This window comes from Oncorhynchus mykiss, chromosome 2 (genome assembly GCF_057628025.1).
Source record: "Oncorhynchus mykiss isolate SJ-2025 chromosome 2, ASM5762802v1, whole genome shotgun sequence".
Taxonomy (NCBI): domain Eukaryota; kingdom Metazoa; phylum Chordata; class Actinopteri; order Salmoniformes; family Salmonidae; genus Oncorhynchus; species Oncorhynchus mykiss.
The window spans coordinates 98,688,867-98,716,366 of record NC_143023.1 but is presented as its reverse complement, the minus strand read 5'-3'; the positions used below and the strand labels follow the sequence as shown (position 1 = coordinate 98,716,366).

The 27,500-nt window shown below is 43.3% G+C and overlaps 1 protein-coding gene across 3 annotated transcripts in view; it reads left to right on the top strand.

Annotated features, from left to right (window-relative positions):
- The window catches only part of LOC118943874 (tetraspanin-18B), a 123,176-nt gene that overhangs the window by 30,568 nt on the left and 65,108 nt on the right, over positions 1–27,500 (top strand). Inside the window, exon 1 of one of the 3 annotated variants that reach the window (XM_090213757.1) lies at positions 26,117–26,206. The exons of the other annotated variants lie outside the window; for them this stretch is intronic. The gene's annotated coding sequence lies outside the window, so the exon portion shown is untranslated. Of the gene's footprint in view, positions 1–26,116; positions 26,207–27,500 lie in introns of those variants that run through there. 3 annotated transcript variants of the gene reach the window in all.

Below are 27,500 nucleotides of genomic sequence, written 5' to 3'. Positions count from 1 at the left end.
GACTTTTCCAGTATAGACTATTCCAGTATAGACTATTCCAGTATAGACTATTCCAGTATAGACTACTCCTGTATAGACTATACATGTGGTAGACTGTTATTTGCACTCCTCTTCCAGGGACAGACGGTTACAGGCCATGGCTGAAGTAAAGAGCATGTGGCCTCCTGAGGCTTTAGTGTTTGTGGGTCACTGCTCTAAAACAGTCTTAGCTTGCAGCCCGCTATGTCCCCTGCGGTACAGAGCAGGTCAATGCGTGTCTGTGTAAGTATGCATCCCAAATGGCTTTCCATTCCCTATATAGTGCACTAGGTTGATCAGATCCCCGTGGGCGCTGGTCGTAAATTGTGCACTGTAAGTGGGAAAGGGGTATCGTTTGGGACTCGTTCTACTACAGAGAAAGACTGTGATGTCAATGGGTGTCTGTGTCTGTACAGCTCCTAAACATACAGTGTATTGTGGGTAATTTATGTGGTTCTTCTCTACTAATACAGCTGTCAGTGCTAGCTAGTACAGTATGTATCTCCACTATCCAGTTGACAGCTGCGAGAGTGTAGCCATTATACAATCAATATTTGGCAGTCATTCTTCTAGCTATGTTTGAATGAGGTGGCAGGGTAGCCTAGTGGTTAGAGCGTTGGACTAGTAACCGGAAGGCTATGTTTGAATGAGGTGGCAGGGTAGCCTAGTGGTTAGAGCGTTGGACTAGTAACCGGAAGGTTATGTTTGAATGAGGTGGCAGGGTAGCCTAGTGGTTAGAGCGTTGGACTAGTAACCGGAAGGCTATGTTTGAATGAGGTGGCAGGGTAGCCTAGTGGTTAGAGCGTTGGACTAGTAACCGGAAGGCTATGTTTGAATGAGGTGGCAGGGTAGCCTAGTGGTTAGAGCGTTGGACTAGTAACCGGAAGGTTATGTTTGAATGAGGTGGCAGGGTAGCCTAGTGGTTAGAGCGTTGGACTAGTAACCGGAAGGCTATGTTTGAATGAGGTGGCAGGGTAGCCTAGTGGTTAGAGCGTTGGACTAGTAACCGGAAGGCTATGTTTGAATGAGGTGGCAGGGTAGCCTAGTGGTTAGAGCGTTGGACTAGTAACCGGAAGGCTATGTTTGAATGAGGTGGCAGGGTAGCCTAGTGGTTAGAGCGTTGGACTAGTAACCGGAAGGTTATGTTTGAATGAGGTGGCAGGGTAGCCTAGTGGTTAGAGCGTTGGACTAGTAACCGGAAGGCTATGTTTGAATGAGGTGGCAGGGTAGCCTAGTGGTTAGAGCGTTGGACTAGTAACCGGAAGGCTATGTTTGAATGAGGTGGCAGGGTAGCCTAGTGGTTAGAGCGTTGGACTAGTAACCGGAAGGTTATGTTTGAATGAGGTGGCAGGGTAGCCTAGTGGTTAGAGCGTTGGACTAGTAACCGGAAGGTTATGTTTGAATGAAAGAAATCTGTGACAGAAGCACTGGAGAGAAATTACATGCTACTGCGCTAGATATGAAGCTGATCAATAGAAGCTTCCTTGTTACTCTGCTTCCTTTTTACTCTGGTTCCTTTTTACTCTGCTTCCTTGTTAATCTGCTTCCTTTTTACTCTGGTTCCTTGTTAATCTGCTTCCTTTTTACTCTGCTTCCTTGTTAATCTGCTTCCTTTTTACTCTGGTTCCTTGTTAATCTGCTTCCTTTTTACTCTGCTTCCTTGTTAATCTGCTTCCTTTTTACTCTGGTTCCTTGTTAATCTGCTTCCTTGTTACTCTGCTTCCTTGTTAATCTGCTTCCTTGTTACTCTGGTTCCTTGTTACTCTGCTTCCTTTTTACTCTGCTTCCTTTTTACTCTGGTTCCTTGTTACTCTGCTTCCTTTTTACTCTGGTTCCTTGTTAATCTGCTTCCTTGTTACTCTGGTTCCTTGTTACTCTGCTTCCTTTTTACTCTGGTTCCTTGTTACTCTGCTTCCTTTTTACTCTGGTTCCTTGTTAATCTGCTTCCTTGTTACTCTGGTTCCTTGTTACTCTGCTTCCTTTTTACTCTGCTTCCTTTTTACTCTGCTTCCTTGTTAATCTGCTTCCTTTTTACTCTGGTTCCTTTTTACTCTGCTTCCTTTTTACTCTGGTTCCTTGTTAATCTGCTTCCTTTTTACTCTGGTTCCTTGTTACTCTGCTTCCTTGTTAATCTGCTTCCTTGTTAATCTGCTTCCTTGTTACTCTGCTTCCTTGTTACTCTACATTGGTGAGAAAACTGATGAGAAGAAGAGAGATTTACTTTGAGTATGTGTGTGTGTGTGTGTGTGTGTGTGTGTGTGTGTGTGTGTGTGTGTGTGTGTGTGTGTGTGTGTGTGTGTGTGTGTGTGTGTGTGTGTGTGTGTGACATACTACCAGACATACTAATCATTACTTGGCCAATAGTCAAGGGAAATGTATGCTGCATACTGAGAAGTATAATCTCCTCCGCTCTCCTTCAATCCTAATCCCTACCCATTTTTCTACCTCTCCATATCTCCTTCTCTCTCTCTACCTCTCCATATATCCTTCTCTCTCCCTACCTCTCCATGTCTCCTTCTCTCTCCCTACCTCTCCATGTCTCCTTCTCTCTCCCTACCTCTCCATGTCTCCTTCTCTCTCCCTACCTCTCCATATCTCCTTCTCTCTCCCTACCTCTCCATATCTCCTTCTCTCTCCCTACCTCTCCATGTCTCCTTCTCTCTCCCTACATCTCCATATCTCCTTCTCTCTCCCTACCTCTCCTTCTCTCTCCCTACCTCTCCATGTCTCCTTCTCTCTCCCTACATCTCCATGTCTCCTTCTCTCTCCCTACCTCTCCATGTCTCCTTCTCTCTCCCTACCTCTCCATATCTCCTTCTCTCTCCCTACCTCTCCATATCTCCTTCTCTCTCCCTACCTCTCCATATCTCCTTCTCTCTCCCTACCTCTCCATATCTCCTTCTCTCTCCCTACCTCTCCATGTCTCCTTCTCTCTCCCTACCTCTAATTATCTCCTTCTCTCTCCCTACCTCTCCATATCTCCTTCTCTCTCCCTACCTCTCCATATCTCCTTCTCTCTCCCTACCTCTCCATATCTCCTTCTCTCTCCCTACCTCTCCATGTCTCCTTCTCTCTCTCTACCTCTCCATATCTCCTTCTCTCTCTCTACCTCTCCATATCTCCTTCTCTCTCCCTACCTCTCCTTCTCTCTCCCTACCTCTCCATATCTCCTTCTCTCTCCCTACCTCTCCTTCTCTCTCCCTACCTCTCCATATCTCCTTCTCTCTCCCTACCTCTCCTTCTCTCTCCCTACCTCTCCATATCTCCTTCTCTCTCCCTACCTCTCCATGTCTCCTTCTCTCTCTCTACCTCTCCATATCTCCTTCTCTCTCTCTACCTCTCCATATCTCCTTCTCTCTCCCTACCTCTCCTTCTCTCTCCCTACCTCTCCATATCTCCTTCTCTCTCCCTACCTCTCCTTCTCTCTCCCTACCTCTCCATATCTCCTTCTCTCTCCCTACCTCTCCTTCTCTCTCCCTACCTCTCCATATCTCCTTCTCTCTCCCTACCTCTCCATGTCTCCTTCTCTCTCCCTACCTCTCCTTCTCTCTCCCTACCTCTCCATGTCTCCTTCTCTCTCCCTACCTCTCCATGTCTCCTTCTCTCTCCCTACCTCTCCATATCTCCTTCTCTCTCCCTACCTCTCCTTCTCTCTCCCTACCTCTCCATATCTCCTTCTCTCTCCCTACCTCTCCTTCTCTCTCCCTACCTCTCCTTCTCTCTCCCTACCTCTCCATATCTCCTTCTCTCTCCCTACCTCTCCATGTCTCCTTCTCTCTCCCTACCTCTCCATGTCTCCTTCTCTCTCCCTACCTCTCCATATCTCCTTCTCTCTCCCTACCTCTCCATGTCTCCTTCTCTCTCCCTACCTCTCCATATCTCCTTCTCTCTCCCTACCTCTCCATATCTCCTTCTCTCTCCTTACCTCTCCATGTCTCCTTCTCTCTCCCTACCTCTCCATGTCTCCTTCTCTCTCCCTACCTCTCCATGTCTCCTTCTCTCTCCCTACCTCTCCATGTCTCCTTCTCTCTCCCTACCTCTCCTTCTCTCTCCCTACCTCTCCATGTCTCCTTCTCTCTCCTTACCTCTCCATATCTCCCTCTCTTTGAAGCTGGTAGAGAAGGGTAATCCACTGTGTGAGGGGAAGATAGAGAGAGAGTAGCCACCACAGACTGTTTCATCAAACCATTTCAGAGATATGGACGGCGTTAGATATTCACGGTAATGTATTTTATTATCCAACCAACGGATTCAGACAGCAGCGTCTGTCCTTTTAGAGGTGTTTGATGCCACCGATGCCGAGGAGAATGAGAGTTGAAATTGGCTGTAGTCTTCTCTTCATCGAGTTAAGCAGAGATATTTAAAAAAAACACTTCAGGTCACACACACACACACACACACACACACACACACACACACACACACACACACACACTCTTACAGGTTTTATTTTGAAGTGGAACGTCAGGGAGAGAGGATATCGTTGGATGCATTCCCAATGATTACTCATCACCTGTCCCTCTTCCAGGGAGTAGAAAGCGGGAAACGGTCTAACCGAACCACGGGATTTTTTTTGGGGGGGGCCTAATTTTGTTTCTGCTTTTAATTTCCAACATTTTGGTAGGCTATTTCTTAGTCAACTTGTTTATAATTAGATACATGCAGCTTTCGCTTCTGTCATGTGTTGTCCTAGAACAGTGTTTCCCAACCCTGGTCCTCCAATACCCCCATCCCTGGTCCTCCAGTACCCCCAACCCTGGTCCTCCAGTACCCCCAACCCTGGTCCTCCAGTACCCCCAACCCTGGTCCTCCAGTACCCCCAACCCTGTTCCTCCAATACCCCCAACCCTGGTTCTCCAATACCCCCAACCCTGGTCCTCCAATACCCCCAACCCTGGTCCTCCAGTACCCCCAAACCTGGTCCTCCAATACCCCCAACCCTGGTCCTCCAGTACCCCCAACCCTGGTCCTCCAGTACCCCCAACCCTGGTCCTCCAAAACCCCCAAACCTGGTCCTCCAATACCCCCAACCCTGGTCCTCCAGTACCCCCAACCCTGATCCTCCAATACCCCCAACCCTGGTCCTCAAGTACCCCCAACCCTGGTCCTCCAGTACCCCCAACCCTGGTCCTCCAGTACCCCCAACCCTGGTCCTCCAGTACCCCCAACCCTGGTCCTCCAATACCCCCAACCCTGGTCCACCAATACCCCCAACCCTGGTCCTCCAGTACCCCCAACCCTGGTCCTCCAATACCCCCAAACCTGGTCCTCCAGTACCCCCAACCCTGGTCCTCCAGTACCCCCAACCCTGGTCCTCCAGTACCCCCAACCCTGGTCCTCCAGTACCCCCAACCCTGGTCCTCCAGTACCCCCAACCCTGGTCCTCCAATACCCCCAACCCTGGTCCACCAATACCCCCAACCCTGGTCCTCCAGTACCCCCAACCCTGGTCCTCCAATACCCCCAAACCTGGTCCTCCAGTACCCCCAACCCTGGTCCGCCAGTACCCCCAACCCTGGTCATCCAATACCCCCAAACCTGGTCCTCCAATACCCCCAACCCTGGTCCTCCAGTACCCCCAACCCTGGTCCTCCAATACCCCCAAACCTGGTCCTCCAGTACCCCCAACCCTGGTCCGCCAGTACCCCCAACCCTGGTCATCCAATACCCCCAAACCTGGTCCTCCAATACCCCCAACCCTGGTCCTCCAGTACCCCCAACCCTGGTCCTCCAGTACCCCAACCCTGGTCCTCCAGTACCCCCAACCCTGGTCCTCCAGTACCCCCAACCCTGGTCCTCCAGTACCTCCAACCCTGGTCCTCCAGTACCCCCAACCCTGGTCCTCCAGTACCCCCAACCCTGGTCCTCCAGTACCCCCAACCCTGGTCCTCCAGTACCCCCAACCCTGGTCCTCCAGTACCCCCAACAGTACACATTGTTATTGTAGTCCTGGACAAACACACCTCCTTCAACTAATTGAAGGTTTGATGATTAGTTGACAAGTTGAACCAGGGTTAGGAAACACTGTTCTAGAGGACTAAATGAAATCATCTGAACAGTAATCCATCTGAACAGTAATCCATCTAAACAGTAATCTGAACAGTAATCCATCTGAACAGTAATCTGAACAGTAATCCATCTGAACAGTAATCTGAACAGTAATCCATCTGAACAGTAATCCATCTGAACAGTAACCCATCTGAACAGTAATCTGAACAGTAATCCATCTGAACAGTAATCCATCTGAACAGTAACCCATCTGAACAGTAATCCATCTGAACAGTAACCCATCTGAACAGTAACCCATCTGAACAGTAATCCATCTGAACAGTAATCCATCTGAACGGTAATCTGAACAGTAACCCATCTGAACAGTAATCCATCTGAACAGTAATCCATCTGAACAGTAATCTGAACAGTAATCCATCTGAACAGTAATCTGAACAGTAATCCATCTGAACAGTAACCCATCTGAACAGTAATCCATCTGAACAGTAATCCATCTGAACAGTAATCTGAACAGTAATCCACCTGAACAGTAATCTATCTGAACAGTAACCCATCTGAACCATAACCCATCTGAACAGTAATCCATCTGAACAGTAATCTGAACAGTAATCTGAACAGTAATCTGAACAGTAACCCATCTGAACAGTAATCCATCTGAACAGTAATCTGAACAGTAATCTGAACAGTAATCTGAACAGTAACCCATCTGAACAGTAATCTATCTGAACAGTAATCCATCTGAACAGTAATCTGAACAGTAATCTGAACAGTAATCTGAACAGTAACCCATCTGAACAGTAATCCATCTGAACAATAACCCATCTGAACAGTAATCGATCTGAACAGTAACCCATCTGAACAGTAATCCATCTGAACAGTAATCCATCTGAACAGTAACCCATCTGAACAGTAACCCATCTGAACAGTAATCTGAACGGTAACCCATTTTAACAGCAACCTGAACAGTAATCTGAACAGTAATCTGAACAGTAACCCATCTGAACAGTAATCCATCTGAACAGTAATCTGAACAGTAATCTGAACAGTAATCTGAACAGTAACCCATCTGAACAGTAATCCATCTGAACAGTAATCTGAACAGTAATCTGAACAGTAATCTGAACAGTAACCCATCTGAACAGTAATCCATCTGAACAGTAATCTGAACAGTAATCTGAACAGTAATCCATCTGAACAGTAATCCATCTGAACAGTAACCCATCTGAACAGTAATCCATCTGAACAGTAATCTGAACAGTAATCCATCTGAACAGTAATCCATCTGAACAGTAATCTGAACAGTAATCCATCTGAACAGTAATCCACCTGAACAGTAACCCATCTGAACAGTAACCCATCTGAACGGTAATCTGAACAGTAACCCATCTGAACAGTAATCCATCTGAACAGTAACCCATCTGAACAGTAATCTGAACAGTAATCCATCTGAACAGTAATCTGAACAGTAACCCATCTGAACAGTAACCCATCTGAACAGTAATCTGAACAATACTCCATCTGAACAGTAACCCATCTGAACAGTAACCCATCTGAACAGTAACCCATCTGAACAGTAATCTGAACAATAACCCATCTGAACAGTAATCTGAACAGTAACCCATCTGAACAGTAACCCATCTGAACAGTAATCTGAACAGTAACCCATCTGAACAGTAACCCATCTGAACAGTAATCTGAACAGTAACCCATCTGAACAGTAACCCATCTGAACAGTAATCTGAACAGTAATCTGAACAGTAACCCATCTGAACAGTAATCTGAACAATAACCCATCTGAACAGTAATCTGAACAGTAACCCATCTGAACAGTAACCCATCTGAACAGTAATCTGAACAGTAACCCATCTGAACAGTAACCCATCTGAACAGTAATCTGAACAGTAACCCATCTGAACAGTAACCCATCTGAACAGTAATCTGAACAGTAATCTGAACAGTAACCCATCTGAACAGTAACCCATCTGAACAGTAATCCATCTGAACAGTAATCTGAACAGTAACCTGAACAGTAATCTGAACAGTAATCTGAACAGTAATCTGAACAGTAACCCATCTGAACAGTAACCCATCTGAACAGTAATCCATCTGAACAGTAACCCATCTGAACAGTAACCCATCTGAACAGTAACCCATCTGAACAGTAATCCATCTGAACAGTAACCCATCTGAACAGTAACCCATCTGAACAGTAACCCATCTGAACAGTAATCCATCTGAACAGTAATCCATCTGAACGGTAATCTGAACAGTAATCTGAACAGTAATTTGAACCGTAATCTGAACAGTAACCTATCTGAACAGTAACCTGAACAGTAATCTGAACAGTAATTTGAACAGTAATCTGAACAGTAACCCATCTGAACAGTAATCCATCTGAACAGTAATCTAAACAGTAATCTGAACAGTAATCCATCTGAAAAGTAATCAGAACAGTAATCCATCTGAACAGTAATCCATCTGAACAGTAATCCATCTGAACGGTAATCTGAACAGTAATCTGAACAGTAATCCATCTGAACAGTAATCCATCTGAACAGTAATCCATCTGAACAGTAATCCATCTGAACAGTAATCCATCTGAGCGGTAATCTGAACAGTAATCTGAACAGTAATCTGAACCGTAATCTGAACAGTAACCCATCTGAACAGTAACCTGAACAGTAATCTGAACTGTAATCTGAACAGTAACCCCCCCCCCCCTCCCCCCCGCCTTGTGTCTGAGGAATTTGAATAGCGTCTCATAACCATCACTGCTATCATCCTCTTTGACCACTTCATTAAATCCTTCATGACTTTTCTGGCTTCCTGTTGATTTCCGACTCTATTTCACAGCTTTTCTCGTATTGAATCAAACTCCGACATTGTCCTTTTTTTTTGTTGTTTTGTTGCCTCAGTGGATCGATGTTAACTTGTTCTGCCCTGCTCCTAAAAAGCGTTTGGCGATTGCCGTGTAGACTATTTGGCGCGCTTTTAGTAAGACCTTAAAGCTCAGGATTTCACACTAATACCAGATAGTTTCAAAAATAATGAAAGAAAAACGTCAATGTAGCCTACAGATTTAAGTTGCACAAGAATGATACATTTATGGATTAAAAAAAAAAGTGTTTTAACACCTCCACCCACACAATATTTCATGACCCCTAAACCCACATTCCCCAGGGATATAACTGCGGGGACTGCGGGTTTTGAGTCAAACCCGCGCATCACTAGCGTGTGTACTTGCGTGTGTGTGTGTGTGTGTTCAGTGTGCGTGAGTGTGTATAGTGTGTGTGTATAGTGCGTGCGTGTGTGTGTTCAGTGTGCGTGAGTGTGTATAGTGTTTGTTTATAGTGAGTGCGTGCGTTCGTGCGTGTATGTGTGTGTGTGTTCGTGCGTGCCTGTGTGTGTGTGTATAGTGTGTGTGTGTGTGTGTGCGTTCGTGTGTGTATGTGTGTGTGTGTTTGTGCGTGCCTGCGTGTGTGTGTATGTGTGTGTGTGTGTGTGTGTGTGTGTGTGTTCGTGCGTGCCTGCGTGTGTGTATAGTGTGTGTGTGTGCGGGTGTGTGTGCGTGTGTATAGTGTGTGTGTGTGTTTGTGCATGTCGTGTGGGTGTGTGTGTGTATAGTGAAATGAACAGAACATTGCCAGAGCCAGACAGTTGTAGGCAGTGCTCCAGCAGTATGCAATGACATGATCATCTCTACAGATAACTGTTGTCAGGAGAGGAGACAGGTGAGCCCAAGAGAACAGCCGTACCAAAGCAGTTTGGGGGGTGTCTCCTAAACCTCTGGGTGCCCAGAGATTCACTTTGTTTTATCTGTCAACTCATTGGCGTTGAGTAGTATGTAGTTATGCCAGCACTAATACGGCTTTCTTTGGGGGGGGGGGAAGGATCTGTCTACCAACACAAAAAAATGATCTGGATATGGTTGTCAATGTTGTTTAAAATGGTGGTTGCATTGTAGTTCAGAGAAGAGGCCTGTTTCTCCAAATCATGCTCTCATAGACATGAGAAACTAGTCCAAACTCGAGAAGAACTGAAAATGAGCCCAGAGTGCAGATAAGAGAGGAATAACAATGATGAACAGAGAGAAGCTCTGCCACAATCACTTTCCCCTTTCTCTTTTTTTTTTTATAGGCAGTTCGGAGTAGCTAGCACACCACTTAACAGCAAGCAGATGTTTCAACCTCTTTCTCACTCAAAACACCTCCGGGTGGGAGGGAGCTTTTCTTTCCAACCCAACTGCCTCAACTAAAGGAGCTCACCACTCTTTATTATCCAAGAACTTAGTTCATCAGATTAGAGAACACTTGAACTAAATCTTTCGCTCAGTTTCAGACCGTTTTCTTACTAATGAACACAGCCCAGTCTGAGTCAATGTGCAGGGGTACGAGGTAATAACTTGGCTATATACACAAGGTACCAGTACTGAGTCGATGTGCAGGCGTACGAGGTAATAACTTGGCTATATATATATATATATACATATATATACACACAAGGTACCAGTACTGAGTCGATGTGCAGGGGTATGAGGTAATAACATGGCTATATACATGAGGTACCAGTACTGAGTCGATGTGCAGGGGTACGAGGTAATAACTTGGATATATACACGGGGTACCAGTATTGAGTCCATGTGCAGGGGTACGAGGTAATAACTTGGCTATATACACGGGGTACCAGTACTGAGTCCATGTGCAGGGGTACGAGTTAATAACTTGGATATATACACGGGGTACCAGTACTGAGTCGATGTGCAGGGGTACGAGGTAATTGAGTTAGATATGTAAATATATGTAGGGTAAAAGTGTCTAGGCAACAGGATAGATAATAGACAGTAGCAGCAGTGTTGGTAATATGTATATGTGGGTAGGGTAAAAGTGTCTAGGCAACAGAATAGATAATAAACAGCAAGAAGAGCGTATGTGATGCGTAAGAAGAGTTAGGGCAAAAAGGGTCAATGCAGATAGAGTAGCTATTGGTTAACAAGAATTGGGGGGTAGAATCTATTCAGGGTCCTGTTGGTTCCAGACTTGGTGCGCTGGTACCGCTTGCCATGCGGTAGCGGAGACAAAACCCAAGCAAACCGGGAACCATTCCAGAACATTACCTAAGATTCCCATTAAGTTGTAGTTAGGGTTTTATCTAACATTAGGATGATGACATACCAAAAACATTAAGAGAAATGTTTTTGATTTTAAAAAAAAATCGATTTATTTATCAAAAATGTTTTTAGGTGAAATATCCTTGGAATGTTCTAGCGTTCACTAAAATGTTGTGCACAACATCGGTAACAACCACCCACAGAACGTTCCCCAAAAGTTTGTATGTTTATATATAATTTGCTTTGATGCTGCAATAAAGTTCCTAGAACACATTTAGTCTGTTCTTTAAAGGTTCCCTGAATGTTTCATTACGTTCTGGGAACAGTCTGTTAAGAATATTGTGTGGGATATTACAAAATATATGTTCCCAAAAACACCCAAACTGTCCAGTTGTGAGGATGATTTGACAATGTTTATTTTAGGGTGCAAAAAAACAACAACATTCACCTGATGTTAACAGAACGTTTCCGAAGAACACATTCCGTCTGTTCTTTAAAGATTCCAAGAATGTTTCATTAGGTTGTGGGAACACTGAGGGGAAATTACAAGACATATGTTCCCCAAAAAAACGCAAAAAAAACTGTCCTGTTGTGCTGACGTTCAGATAATGTTGGTATCAGGGTGCACAAAACATTCCTTCGATACGACAAGAATGTTGACAAAACAGCCTTTCTGAGTTCTTTAAAAGGTTCCCAGAACATGTCATTAGATTGTGGGAGCAGTGTTGGTACATTACAGGAGATGGGTTCCCAAAACACATAATATCCTCAATTGTGATGACATTCATACAATGTTTAAGTTAGGTTGCACAGCACATTCCCTTAATGTTGTAAGAATTAAATAAGTCAGTTTTTTTTTATGATGTTCACAGCATATTTGTTTTAGATATAAAACATAATATTCCATTGATGTTCACGCAATATACATTTGACCTTGTCTTGGGTGTCCTCAAAAAAAATTCTAAAACATTTAAGAAACGTTATATTTAAGTTTGACCTAATATTACCACAACATTCTCAGCGTGCAATTTTTTTTAATATATATATATATATAGCTTCTTAAAGCAGATTGAAATACATCCCCAGTGTGTTTCTCTTTCAGATAGAATGATAATTCTCATTTGAGGACTGTATTGTAGACATAAATAGAGATACATGGAATTTAATTTTCATTCATAGGACATTTGAACAGCGTTTAATCATACAAACACAACCATATTTTTGACACATTTCGAAGACAAGGTAAAACATCTGACTTGGTCCTTGACCAAGACACTTCACCCTAATTTACTCCAGCGTTACTGTACTACTATGGCTGACCCTGTAACACAACACCTATCATACTACTATGACTGACCCTGTACAACAACACCTATCATACTACTATGACTGACCCTGTACAACAACACCTATCATACTACTATGACTGACCCTGTAAAACAACACCTATCACACTACTATGACTGACCCTGTAAAACAACACCTATCATACTACTATGACTGACCCTGTAAAACAACACCTATCATACTACTATGACTGACCCTGTACAACAACACCTATCATACTACTATGACTGACCCTGTAAAACAACACCTATCACACTACTATGACTGACCCTGTAAAACAACACCTATCATACTACTATGACTGACCCTGTAAAACAACACCTATCATACTACTATGACTGACCCTGTAAAACAACACCTATCATACTACTATGACTGACCCTGTAACACAACACCTATCATACTACTATGACTGACCCTGTACAACAACACCTATCATACCACTATGACTGACCCTGTAACACAACACCTATCATACTACTATGACTGACCCTGTAAAACAACACCTATCATACTACTATGGCTGACCCTGTACAACAACACCTATCATACTACTATGACTGACCCTGTAAAACAACACCTATCATACTACTATGACTGACCCTGTAAAACAACACCTATCATACTACTATGACTGACCCTGTACAACAACACCTATCATACTACTATGGCTGACCCTGTAACACAACACCTATCATACTACTATGACTGACCCTGTAAAACAACACCTATCATACTACTATGGCTGACCCTGTACAACAACACCTATCATACTACTATGACTGACCCTGTAAAACAACACCTATCATACTACTATGACTGACCCTGTAAAACAACACCTATCATACTACTATGGCTGACCCTGTACAACAACACCTATCATACTACTATGACTGACCCTGTAAAACAACACCTATCATACTACTATGACTGACCCTGTAAAACAACACCTATCATACTACTATGACTGACCCTGTACAACAACACCTATCATACTACTATGGCTGACCCTGTAACACAACACCTATCATACTACTATGACTGACCCTGTAAAACAACACCTATCATACTACTATGGCTGACCCTGTACAACAACACCTATCATACTACTATGACTGACCCTGTAAAACAACACCTATCATACTACTATGGCTGACCCTGTAAAACAACACCTATCATACTACTATGACTGACCCTGTACAACAACACCTATCATACTACTATGACTGACCCTGTAAAACAACACCTATCATACCACTATGACTGACCCTGTAACACAACACCTATCATACTACTAAGACTGACCCTGTACAACAACACCTATCATACTACTATGACTGACCCTGTACAACAACACCTATCATACTACTATGACTGACCCTGTACAACAACACCTATCATACTACTATGACTGACCCTGTACAACAACACCTATCATACTACTATGACTGACCCTGTACAACAACACCTATCATACTACTATGACTGACCCTGTAAAACAACACCTATCATACTACTATGACTGACCCTGTAAAACAACACCTATCATACTACTATGACTGACCCTGTAACACAACACCTATCATACTACTATGACTGACCCTGTACAACAACACCTATCATACTACTATGACTGACCCTGTAAAACAACACCTATCATACTACTATGACTGACCCTGTACAACAACACCTATCATACTACTATGACTGACCCTGTAAAACAACACCTATCATACTACTATGACTGACCCTGTACAACAACACCTATCATACTACTATGACTGACCCTGTACAACAACACCTATCATACTACTATGACTGACCCTGTAACACAACACCTATCATACTACTATGACTGACCCTGTACAACAACACCTATCATACTACTATGACTGACCCTGTAAAACAACACCTATCATACTACTATGACTGACCCTGTACAACAACACCTATCATACTACTATGACTGACCCTGTACAACAACACCTATCATACTACTATGACTGACCCTGTAAAACAACACCTATCATACTACTATGACTGACCCTGTACAACAACACCTATCATACTACTATGACTGACCCTGTAAAACAACACCTATCATACTACTATGACTGACCCTGTAAAACAACACCTATCATACTACTATGACTGACCCTGTAACACAACACCTATCATACTACTATGACTGACCCTGTGAAACAACACCTATCATACTACTATGACTGACCCTGTAAAACAACACCTATCATACTACTATGACTGACCCTGTACAACAACACCTATCATACTACTATGACTGACCCTGTAAAACAACACCTATCATACTACTATGACTGACCCTGTAACACAACACCTATCATACTACTATGACTGACCCTGTAACACAACACCTATCATACTACTATGACTGACCCTGTAACACAACACCTATCATACTACTATGACTGACCCTGTACAACAACACCTATCATACTACTATGACTGACCCTGTAAAACAACACCTATCATACTACTATGACTGACCCTGTAAAACAACACCTATCATACTACTATGACTGACCCTGTAAAACAACACCTATCATACTACTATGACTGACCTTGTAAAACAACACCTATCATACTACTATGACTGACCCTGTAAAACAACACCTATCATACTACTATGACTGACCCTGTACAACAATACCTATCATACTACTATGACTGACCCTGTAAAACAACACCTATCATACTACTATGACTGACCCTGTACAACAACACCTATCATACTACTATGACTGACCCTGTAAAACAACACCTATCATACTACTATGACTGACCCTGTAAAACAACACCTATCATACTACTATGACTGACCCTGTAACACAACACCTATCATACTACTATGACTGACCCTGTAAAACAACACCTATCATACTACTATGACTGACCCTGTAAAACAACACCTATCATACTACTATGGCTGACCCTGTAAAACAACACCTATCATACTACTATGACTGACCCTGTAAAACAACACCTATCATACTACTATGACTGACCTTGTAAAACAACACCTATCATACTACTATGACTGACCCTGTAAAACAACACCTATCATACTACTATGACTGACCCTGTAAAACAACACCTATCATACTACTATGACTGACCCTATAAAACAACACCTATCATACTACTATGACTGACCCTGTAAAACAACACCTATCATACTACTATGACTGACCCTGTACAACAACACCTATCATACTACTATGACTGACCCTGTAAAACAACACCTATCATACTACTATGACTGACCCTATAAAACAACACCTATCATACTACTATGGCTGACCCTGTAAAACAACACCTATCATACTACTATGACTGACCCTGTAAAACAACACCTATCATACTACTATGGCTGACCCTGTACAACAACACCTATCATACTACTATGACTGACCCTGTAAAACAACACCTATCATACTACTATGACTGACCCTGTACAACAACACCTATCATACTACTATGACTGACCCTGTACAACAACACCTATCATACTACTATGACTGACCCTGTAACACAACACCTATCATACTACTATGACTGACCCTGTACAACAACACCTATCATACCACTATGACTGACCCTGTAACACAACACCTATCATACTACTATGACTGACCCTGTAAAACAACACCTATCATACTACTATGGCTGACCCTGTACAACAACACCTATCATACTACTATGACTGACCCTGTAAAACAACACCTATCATACTACTATGACTGACCCTGTAAAACAACACCTATCATACTACTATGACTGACCCTGTACAACAACACCTATCATACTACTATGGCTGACCCTGTAACACAACACCTATCATACTACTATGACTGACCCTGTAAAACAACACCTATCATACTACTATGGCTGACCCTGTACAACAACACCTATCATACTACTATGACTGACCCTGTAAAACAACACCTATCATACTACTATGACTGACCCTGTAAAACAACACCTATCATACTACTATGGCTGACCCTGTACAACAACACCTATCATACTACTATGACTGACCCTGTAAAACAACACCTATCATACTACTATGACTGACCCTGTAAAACAACACCTATCATACTACTATGACTGACCCTGTACAACAACACCTATCATACTACTATGGCTGACCCTGTAACACAACACCTATCATACTACTATGACTGACCCTGTAAAACAACACCTATCATACTACTATGGCTGACCCTGTACAACAACACCTATCATACTACTATGACTGACCCTGTAAAACAACACCTATCATACTACTATGGCTGACCCTGTAAAACAACACCTATCATACTACTATGACTGACCCTGTACAACAACACCTATCATACTACTATGACTGACCCTGTAAAACAACACCTATCATACCACTATGACTGACCCTGTAACACAACACCTATCATACTACTAAGACTGACCCTGTACAACAACACCTATCATACTACTATGACTGACCCTGTACAACAACACCTATCATACTACTATGACTGACCCTGTACAACAACACCTATCATACTACTATGACTGACCCTGTACAACAACACCTATCATACTACTATGACTGACCCTGTACAACAACACCTATCATACTACTATGACTGACCCTGTAAAACAACACCTATCATACTACTATGACTGACCCTGTAAAACAACACCTATCATACTACTATGACTGACCCTGTAACACAACACCTATCATACTACTATGACTGACCCTGTACAACAACACCTATCATACTACTATGACTGACCCTGTAAAACAACACCTATCATACTACTATGACTGACCCTGTACAACAACACCTATCATACTACTATGACTGACCCTGTAAAACAACACCTATCATACTACTATGACTGACCCTGTACAACAACACCTATCATACTACTATGACTGACCCTGTACAACAACACCTATCATACTACTATGACTGACCCTGTAACACAACACCTATCATACTACTATGACTGACCCTGTACAACAACACCTATCATACTACTATGACTGACCCTGTAAAACAACACCTATCATACTACTATGACTGACCCTGTACAACAACACCTATCATACTACTATGACTGACCCTGTACAACAACACCTATCATACTACTATGACTGACCCTGTAAAACAACACCTATCATACTACTATGACTGACCCTGTACAACAACACCTATCATACTACTATGACTGACCCTGTAAAACAACACCTATCATACTACTATGACTGACCCTGTAAAACAACACCTATCATACTACTATGACTGACCCTGTAACACAACACCTATCATACTACTATGACTGACCCTGTAAAACAACACCTATCATACTACTATGACTGACCCTGTAAAACAACACCTATCATACTACTATGACTGACCTTGTAAAACAACACCTATCATACTACTATGACTGACCCTGTAAAACAACACCTATCATACTACTATGACTGACCCTGTACAACAATACCTATCATACTACTATGACTGACCCTGTAAAACAACACCTATCATACTACTATGACTGACCCTGTACAACAACACCTATCATACTACTATGACTGACCCTGTAAAACAACACCTATCATACTACTATGACTGACCCTGTAAAACAACACCTATCATACTACTATGACTGACCCTGTAACACAACACCTATCATACTACTATGACTGACCCTGTAAAACAACACCTATCATACTACTATGACTGACCCTGTAAAACAACACCTATCATACTACTATGGCTGACCCTGTAAAACAACACCTATCATACTACTATGACTGACCCTGTAAAACAACACCTATCATACTACTATGACTGACCTTGTAAAACAACACCTATCATACTACTATGACTGACCCTGTAAAACAACACCTATCATACTACTATGACTGACCCTGTAAAACAACACCTATCATACTACTATGACTGACCTTGTAAAACAACACCTATCATACTACTATGACTGACCCTGTAAAACAACACCTATCATACTACTATGACTGACCCTGTAAAACAACACCTATCATACTAATATGACTGACCCTGTACAACAACACCTATCATACTACTATGACTGACCTTGTAAAACAACACCTATCATACTACTATGACTGACCTTGTAAAACAACACCTATCATACTACTATGACTGACCCTGTAAAACAACACCTATCATACTACTATGACTGACCCTGTAAAACAACACCTATCATACTACTATGACTGACCCTGTAAAACAACACCTATCATACTACTATGGCTGACCCTGTAAAACAACACCTATCATACTACTATGACTGACCCTGTAAAACAACACCTATCACTGCACCTATCCGGTGTATGTCACAATAAATCTTCTCATTATGTTTTTCTGTTTAGCCCGTCCCCAAAGTTAGTTTTGTAATTATTTTGCGGAACCAGAGATCAGAGACTGAGATTACGAAGGACTTGAGAACCCCCCCCCCCCTCCCTCCCCCCAAAAAAACATTTTGTCTCTTTCTTCCTCATTATCATACTGGAGCCCTGCTTTCTTGTAATCTCCCTTCCTTGCCTCTCTGGCTCATCCATATCTTTAGTATTTGTCTCCTAGTTTCCATCAAAGAGCTCTCAGACTCATGCATTGAAATTAATGAGAGATAAAATGCTATTTTCATTTTCTAGCCCCATAATCCCCCTGTGATTGTGTCTGGATTTGGTGAAAGCAAGAACATCCCACCCTCAAACCCTGGCCTTCTATCACAATGCCTCTGACTGACTAGAGATGGTTTGCATCCCAAATGGCACCCTATTCTCTATATAGTGCACTACATTTTTACCATGGCCTTATGGACCCTAGTGCACGATATAGGGAATAGGGTACCATTTAGGATGGGGCCATTGGCTGCTTTGTATCATCATGGGCTTGAAATGGAGAACCGACAGTGATCTGATTCTTGCAATATTATTCTCAAGCTGGTAATTATTTCTCTGAGATGGATGCTGTCGGGCATTGCTTCAGCGTTGCTTTAAAGTTAATTCTACAGGTGATTAGTAAATAAATCTATCAATCCAAATCCCTATACACATTAGAACACACTTGAACATTAGAACACATTTAAACCGAAGAACACACTATAACATTAGAACACATTTAAACCCTAGAACACACTTGAACATTAGAACACATTTAAACCGAAGAACACACTATAACATTAGAACACATTTAAACCATAGAACACACTAGAACATTAGAACACATTTAAACCCTAGAACATACTAGAACATTAGAACACATTTAAACCATAGAACACACTATAACATTAGAACACATTTAAACCATAGAACACACTATAACATTAGAACACATTTAAACCATAGAACACACTATAACATTAGAACACATTTAAACCCTAGAACACACTATAACATTAGAACACATTTAAACCATAGAACACACTATAACATTAGAACACATTTAAACCATAGAACACACTATAACATTAGAACACATTTAAACCATAGAACACACTATAACATTAGAACACATTTAAACCATAGAACACACTATAACATTAGAACACATTTAAACCCTAGAACACACTATCGCATTAGAACACATTTAAACCGAAGAACATCAGAGGACATTTAAACCCTAGAACACACTATAACATTAGAACACATTTAAACCCTAGAACACACTATAACATTAGAACACATTTAAACCATAGAACACACTATAACATTAGAACACATTTAAACCCTAGAACACACTATAACATTAGAACACATTTAAACCATAGAACACACTATAACATTAGAACACATTTAAACCGAAGAACATCAGACGACATTTAAACCCTAGAACACACTATAACATTAGAACACATTTAAACCCTAGAACACACTATAGGCTAGTTCGAGTGGTCTCAATCCCAAGATCCATAACCTATAGGCTAGTTAGAGTGGTCTCAATCCCATGATCCATAACCTATAGGCTAGTTAGAGTGGTCTCAATCCCATGATCCATAACCTATAGGCTAGCTAGAGTGGTCTCAATCCCATGATCCATAACCTATAGGCTAGTTAGAGTGGTCTCAATCCCATGATCCATAACCTATAGGCTAGTTAGAGTGGTCTCAATCCCATGATCCATAACCTATAGGCTAGTTAGAGTGGCCTCAATCCCATGATCTATAACCTATAGGCTAGTTAGAGTGGTCTCAATCCCATGATCCATAACCTATAGGCTAGTTAGAGTGGTCTCAATCCCATGATCCATAACCTATAGGCTAGTTAGAGTGGTCTCAATCCCATGATCTATAACCTATAGGCTAGTTAGAGTGGTCTCAATCCCATGATCCATAACCTATAGGCTAGTTAGAGTGGTCTCAATCCCATGATGCATAGCCTATAGGCTAGTTAGAGTGGTCTCAATCCCATGATCCATAACCTATAGGCTAGTTAGAGTGGTCTCAATCCCATGATCCATAGCCTATAGGCTAGTTAGAGTGGTCTCAATCCCATGATCCATAACCTATAGGCTAGTTAGAGTGGTCTCAATCCCATGATCCATAACCTATAGGCTAGTTAGAGTGGTCTCAATCCCATGATCCATAGCCTATAGGCTAGTTAGAGTGGTCTCAATCCCATGATCCATAACCTATAGGCTAGTTAGAGTGGTCTCAATCCCATGATCCATAACCTATAGGCTAGTTAGAGTGGTCTCAATCCCATGATCCATAACCTATAGGCTAGTTAGAGTGGTCTCAATCCCATGATCCATAACCTATAGGCTAGTTAGAGTGGTCTCAATCCCATGATCCATAACCTATAGGCTAGTTAGAGTGGTCTCAATCCCATGATCCATAGCCTATAGGCTAGTTAGAGTGGTCTCAATCCCATGATCCATAACCTATAGGCTAGTTAGAGTGGGCTCAATCCCATGATCCATAGCCTATAGGCTAGTTAGAGTGGTCTCAATCCCATGATCCATAGCCTATAGGCTAGTTAGAGTGGTCTCAATCCCATGATCCATAGCCTATAGGCTAGTTAGAGTGGTCTCAATCCCATGATCCATAGCCTATAGGCTAGTTAGAGTGGTCTCAATCCCATGATCCATAGTCTATAGGCTAGTTAGAGTGGTCTCAATCCCATGATCCATAGCCTATAGGCTAGTTAGAGTGGTCTCAATCCCATGATCCATAACCTATAGGCTAGTTAGAGTGGTCTCAATCCCATGATCCATAGCCTATAGGCTAGTTAGAGTGGTCTCAATCCCATGATCCATAACCTATAGGCTAGTTAGAGTGGTCTCAATCCCATGATCCATAACCTATAGGCTAGTTAGAGTGGTCTCAATCCCATGATCCATAACCTATAGGCTAGTTAGAGTGGTCTCAATCCCATGATCTATAACCTATAGGCTAGTTAGAGTGGTCTCAATCCCATGATCTATAACCTATAGGCTAGTTAGAGTGGTCTCAATCCCATGATCCATAACCTATAGGCTAGTTAGAGTGGTCTCAATCCCATAACCTATAGGCTAGTTAGAGTGGTCTCAATCCCATGACCTATAACCTATAGGCTAGTTAGAGTGGTCTCAATCCCATGATCTATAACCTATAGGCTAGTTAGAGTGGTCTCAATCCCATGATCTATAACCTATAGGCTAGTTAGAGTGGTCTCAATCCCATGATCCATAACCTATAGGCTAGTTAGAGTGGTCTCAATCCCATGATCCATAACCTATAGGCTAGTTAGAGTGGTCTCAATCCCATTATCCATAACCTATAGGCTAGTTAGAGTGGTCTCAATCCCATGATCCATAACCTATAGGCTAGTTAGAGTGGTCTCAATCCCATAACCTATAGGCTAGTTAGAGTGGTCTCAATCCCATAACCTATAGGCTAGTTAGAGTGGTCTCAATCCCATGATCTATAACCTATAGGCTAGTTAGAGTGGTCTCAATCCCATGATCCATAACCTATAGGCTAGTTAGAGTGGTCTCAATCCCATGACCTATAACCTATAGGCTAGTTAGAGTGGTCTCAATCCCATGATCCATAACCTATAGGCTAGTTAGAGTGGTCTCAATCCCATGATCCATAACCTATAGGCTAGTTAGAGTGGTCTCAATCCCATGATCCATAACCTATAGGCTAGTTAGAAGTGCATGCTCGGATTTTCCAACCCTGAGCCCCGGCCTGCTCTGCTTTTCATGATCATATGGGGCGGCAGGGTAGGCTAGTGGTTAGAGTATTGGACTAGTAACCGGAAGGTTGCAAGTTCAAACCCCCGAGCTGACAAGGTACAAATCTGTCGTTCTGCCCCTGAACAGGCAGTTAACCCACTGTTCCTAGGCCGTCATTGAAAATAAGAATTTGTTCTTAACTGACTTGCCAAGTTAAATTAAGGTAAAATACATTTTTTTAAATTGTTTTGTTTGCTGCCTGACCAATGGCTATGCAGGCCTTCAGTGGCAGTGCAGGAAGTGATTCAAAGGCTTCTTCCCCCCAAATTTTTTTTTTTTTTTGATGAAGCCTAGTCCCCCTCCCCCCCAAAAAATGCACATGGACTAGCCTATAACCTATGTTCTGTTCAGTTTGAGAAGATGAAAGATGAAAAGGAGGACCAGAGGTGAACTTTGATAGCTTGCTAGTACTATAATTGATTTTTTTTAAATTAAAAACAAATTGTTTCTTGCTCATGATTTATTTATCAGAGTTATTGACTTCACAATAAGTCAGATTCAAGTCATTTATATTGTGGTTCTAAAACTTGAAGCAGCAGCCAAGGCGCAATCAATCAGAAATTAACAGCTCATGGTGCTGAACGTAGGAAACATCGAGTAGGCATAATTCATTTAAACCGTCTTCATTTTAATTCGACAACAAGAGGGCTTTGTGTTGGAGCAAATTTCTTCCTGTTTGTGCAATGAGAGGTGGACCTACCTGTTTGACAAATGAAATTAGGCTGTAGGCTGCTATAGCCATAGATTTTGTCGGTCAACTCCTCCACCCACCAATGCACTCTTTAACTAGCCGACCTCTGTGTCAGCGAAGGGCTGTTAAGTTAAAACCCAAGACTGAAAATTGAGGGGTTATGAGACGGTATGCCACAGGCCAACCTTTTAGTAAAGAAACTGGCAGAAAACACAGGCCTAACCATTGTTACTTTATGATTTAGAAGAACATATTTTTTTAAAGAATCTGATTATATAAAGTGATCTATAAAAGCGCTTTCGTTCGCAATGCTAGGAAACAAGCTGTAAAATACCTGGGAGAGACGTGACTCTGATGCATTATGGGGAATATCATTGATTATTTTCTTTGACATTCAGAGGCTGAGCTACAACCTTCTATCGCCAAAGAGACACTTTTTGTTTTCATCTTTGCTTGGGAAGTAATCTATTTCTGTCACTGTCAATTGATTAAGCGATTCACTTTCTGTACAATAGAATATGTTTAAACCCAGACAGCTCTTAGGAGAAATATTCTGTCATTGGGTTAAGCCACGGAAGAACAGGAGCCAGCAGTTAAAGGTTTCATTTTTCTGCGTTGGTTGGTCTACTGTCTAGAGTGGAAAGCGGGCTTACTGTCTAGAGTGGGAAGGGAGGCCTACTGTCTGGGGTGGAAAGGGAGGCCTACTGTCTGGGGTGAAAAGAGAGGCCTACTGTCTAGAGTGGGAAGGGAGGCCTACTGTCTGGGGTGGAAAGGGAGGTCTACTGTCTGGGGTGGAAAGAGAGGCCTACTGTCTGGGGTGGAAAGGGAGGTCTACTGTCTGGGGTGGAAAGGGAGGCCTACTGTCTAGAGTGGAAAGGGAGGCCTACCGCCTGGGGTGGAAAGAGAGGCCTACTGTCTGGGGTGGAAAGGGAGGCCTACTGTCTGGGGTGGAAAGGGAGGTCTACTGTCTGGGTTGGAAAGGGAGGCCTACTGTCTGGGGTGGAAAGGGAGGTCTACTGTCTGGGTTGGAAAGGGAGGCCTACTGTCTAGAGTGGAAAGGGAGGCCTACTGTCTAGAGTGGAAAGGGAGGTCTACTGTCTAGAGTGGAAAGGGAGGTCTACTGTCTGGGGTGGAAAGAGAGGCCTACTGTCTGGGGTGGAAAGGGAGGTCTACTGTCTGGGGTGGAAAGGGAAGCCTACTGTCTAGAGTGGAAAGGGAGGCCTACCGCCTGGGTTGGAAAGGGAGGCCTACTTTCTGGGGTGGAAAGGGAGGCCTACTGTCTAGAGTGGAAAGGGAGGTCTACTGTCTAGAGTGGAAAGGGAGGTCTACTGTCTGGGGTGGAAAGGGAGGTCTACTGTCTGGGGTGGAAAGGGAGGTCTACTGTCTGGGGTGGAAAGGGAGGCCTATTGTCTGGGGTGGAAAGGTAGGCCTACTGTCTAGAGTGGGAAGGGAGGCCTACTGTCTGGGGTGGAAAGGGAGGTCTACTGTCTGGGGTGGAAAGGGAGGCCTACTGTCTGGGGTGGAAAGGGAGGCCTACTGTCTGGGGTGGAAAGGTAGGCCTACTGTCTGGGGTGGAAAGGGAGGTCTACTGTCTGGGGTGGAAAGGGAGGCCTACTGTCTAGAGTGGAAAGGGAGGTCTACTGTCTAGGGTGGAAAGAGAGGCCTACTGTCTGGGGTGGAAAGGGAGGCCTACTGTCTAGAGTGGAAAGGGAGGTCTACTGTCTAGAGTGGAAAGGGAGGTCTACTGTCTGGGGTGGAAAGGGAGGCCTACTGTCTGGGGTGGAAAGGGAGGCCTACCGCCTGGGGTGGAAAGGGAGGCCTACTGTCTAGAGTGGAAAGGGAGGCCTACTGTCTAGAGTGGAAAGGGGGCATACTGTCTAGAGTGGGAAGGGAGGCCTACTGTCTGGGGTGGAAAGAGAGGCCTACTGTCTAGAGTGGGAAGGGAGGCCTACTGTCTGGGGTGTTAAGGGAGGCCTACTGTCTGGGGTGGAAAGAGAGGCCTACTGTCTAGAGTGGGAAGGGAGGCCTACTGTCTGGGGTGGAAAGGGAGGTCTACTGTCTGGGGTGGAAAGGGAGGTCTACTGTCTGGGGTGGAAAGGGAGGTCTACTGTCTGGGGTGGAAAGGGAGGCCTACTGTCTGGGGTGGAAAGGGAGGCCTACTGTCTGGGGTGGAAAGGGAGGTCTACTGTCTGGGGTGGAAAGGTAGGCCTACTGTCTAGAGTGGAAAGGGAGGCCTAACTTTTGGAAGTCCCATACATACTGAGATTCATAACGACGTTGAAGATTTAATTATTTACAAACAGGATCAGTTTAGTTGTAAACACCACAAGCTGTTTTAGCAATATGATAAGATGAACACAAAGGACTATCTTTCTTACTTTGTCATTTCAGTCATTTGTGTGGTATTAAAATAAATATCATGTTAATATCTGAAAATTACGTAGAATTGTTTTTTTTATATAAAAGTCAATTGCTTTTCACTATGAAGGAGATCTTTCCATCCTTACTCCAACCCACAACCTTCTGGCCATGCAGATTCCTGTGCTGCCAGAGAACCCACAACCTTCTGGCCATGCAGATTCCTGTGCTGCCAGAGAACCCACAACCTTCTGGCCATGCAGATTTCTGTGCTGCCAGAGAACCCACAACCTTCTGGCCATGCAGATTCCTGTGCTGCCAGTTTGAAGAACAGTTTCTAAAACCGCGTATCTAAGGCTCTGGTTTTGCCAAGAAGTGAGTCATGTTCTCCGCTATCCACTTTGTGTACAATTATTATTTTGAGTTTAGGGGAGGGACACTTGTTTTTTTTTCTGTGTTTTTTTTTTCAAGCATTCAGGGAGGGTTTAGATAAAAAAAAAAACGAAAATTTCAGAGAGGTCCGATTTTCTCCACGTAACCTTCATTATAAATAACATTCCCTCTCTAATCAGAGATAGTTCAATATTAAACTTATCATGCGTGCACGATGAAATATGACATTGGAAAAATCCACATTGTTGATCCTCATTGTCCTGACGCTAATCACTTCAGCACTTCAGTTTAGTCCATTTATTTTCACTTTACAGCTCCCAAAATAAATCCCTTCCAAACGTTTTACATCAGACCTTATACCGTAAAGTTAAGAATTAATTAAATAATATTTACTCTCGCATATGTGAGATTATGTATAAATCAATTCTGGACAGGTCGCCTGTCAGTCACAAAGTGAACAATGATTTAAAAGTCTTGCTGTCTGTCCCACCTCTCGGTACCTGTGGGGGGTGTGATTTTGTCTGTCCCACCTCCCGGTACCTGTGGGTGGTGTGATTTTGTCTGTCCCACCTCCCGGTACCTGTGGGTGGTGTGATTTTGTCTGTCCCACCTCCCGGTACCTGTGGGTGGTGTGATTTTGTCTGTCCCACCTCCCGGTACCTGTGGGCGGTGTGATTTTGTCTGTCCCACCTCCCGGTACCTGTGGGTAGTGTGATTTTGTCTGTCCCACCTCCCGGTACCTGTGGGTAGTGTGATTTTGTCTGTCCCACCTCCCGGTACCTGTGGGTGGTGTGATTTTGTCTTTCCCACCTCCCGGTACCTGTGGGCGGTGTGATTTTGTCTGTCCCACCTCCCGGTACCTGTGGGTGGTGTGATTTTGTCTGTCCCACCTCCCGGTACCTGTGGGTGGTGTGATTTTGTCTGTCCCACCTCCCGGTACCTGTGGGTGGTGTGATTTTGTCTGTCCCACCTCCCGGTACCTGTGGGTGGTGTGATTTTGTCTGTCCCACCTCCCGGTACCTGTGGGCGGTGTGATTTTGTCTGTCCCACCTCCCGGTACCTGTGGGTAGTGTGATTTTGTCTGTCCCACCTCCCGGTACCTGTGGGTAGTGTGATTTTGTCTGTCCCACCTCCCGGTACCTGTGGGTGGTGTGATTTTGTCTTTCCCACCTCCCGGTACCTGTGGGCGGTGTGATTTTGTCTGTCCCACCTCCCGGTACCTGTGGGTAGTGTGATTTTGTCTGTCCCACCTCCCGGTACCTGTGGGTAGTGTGAT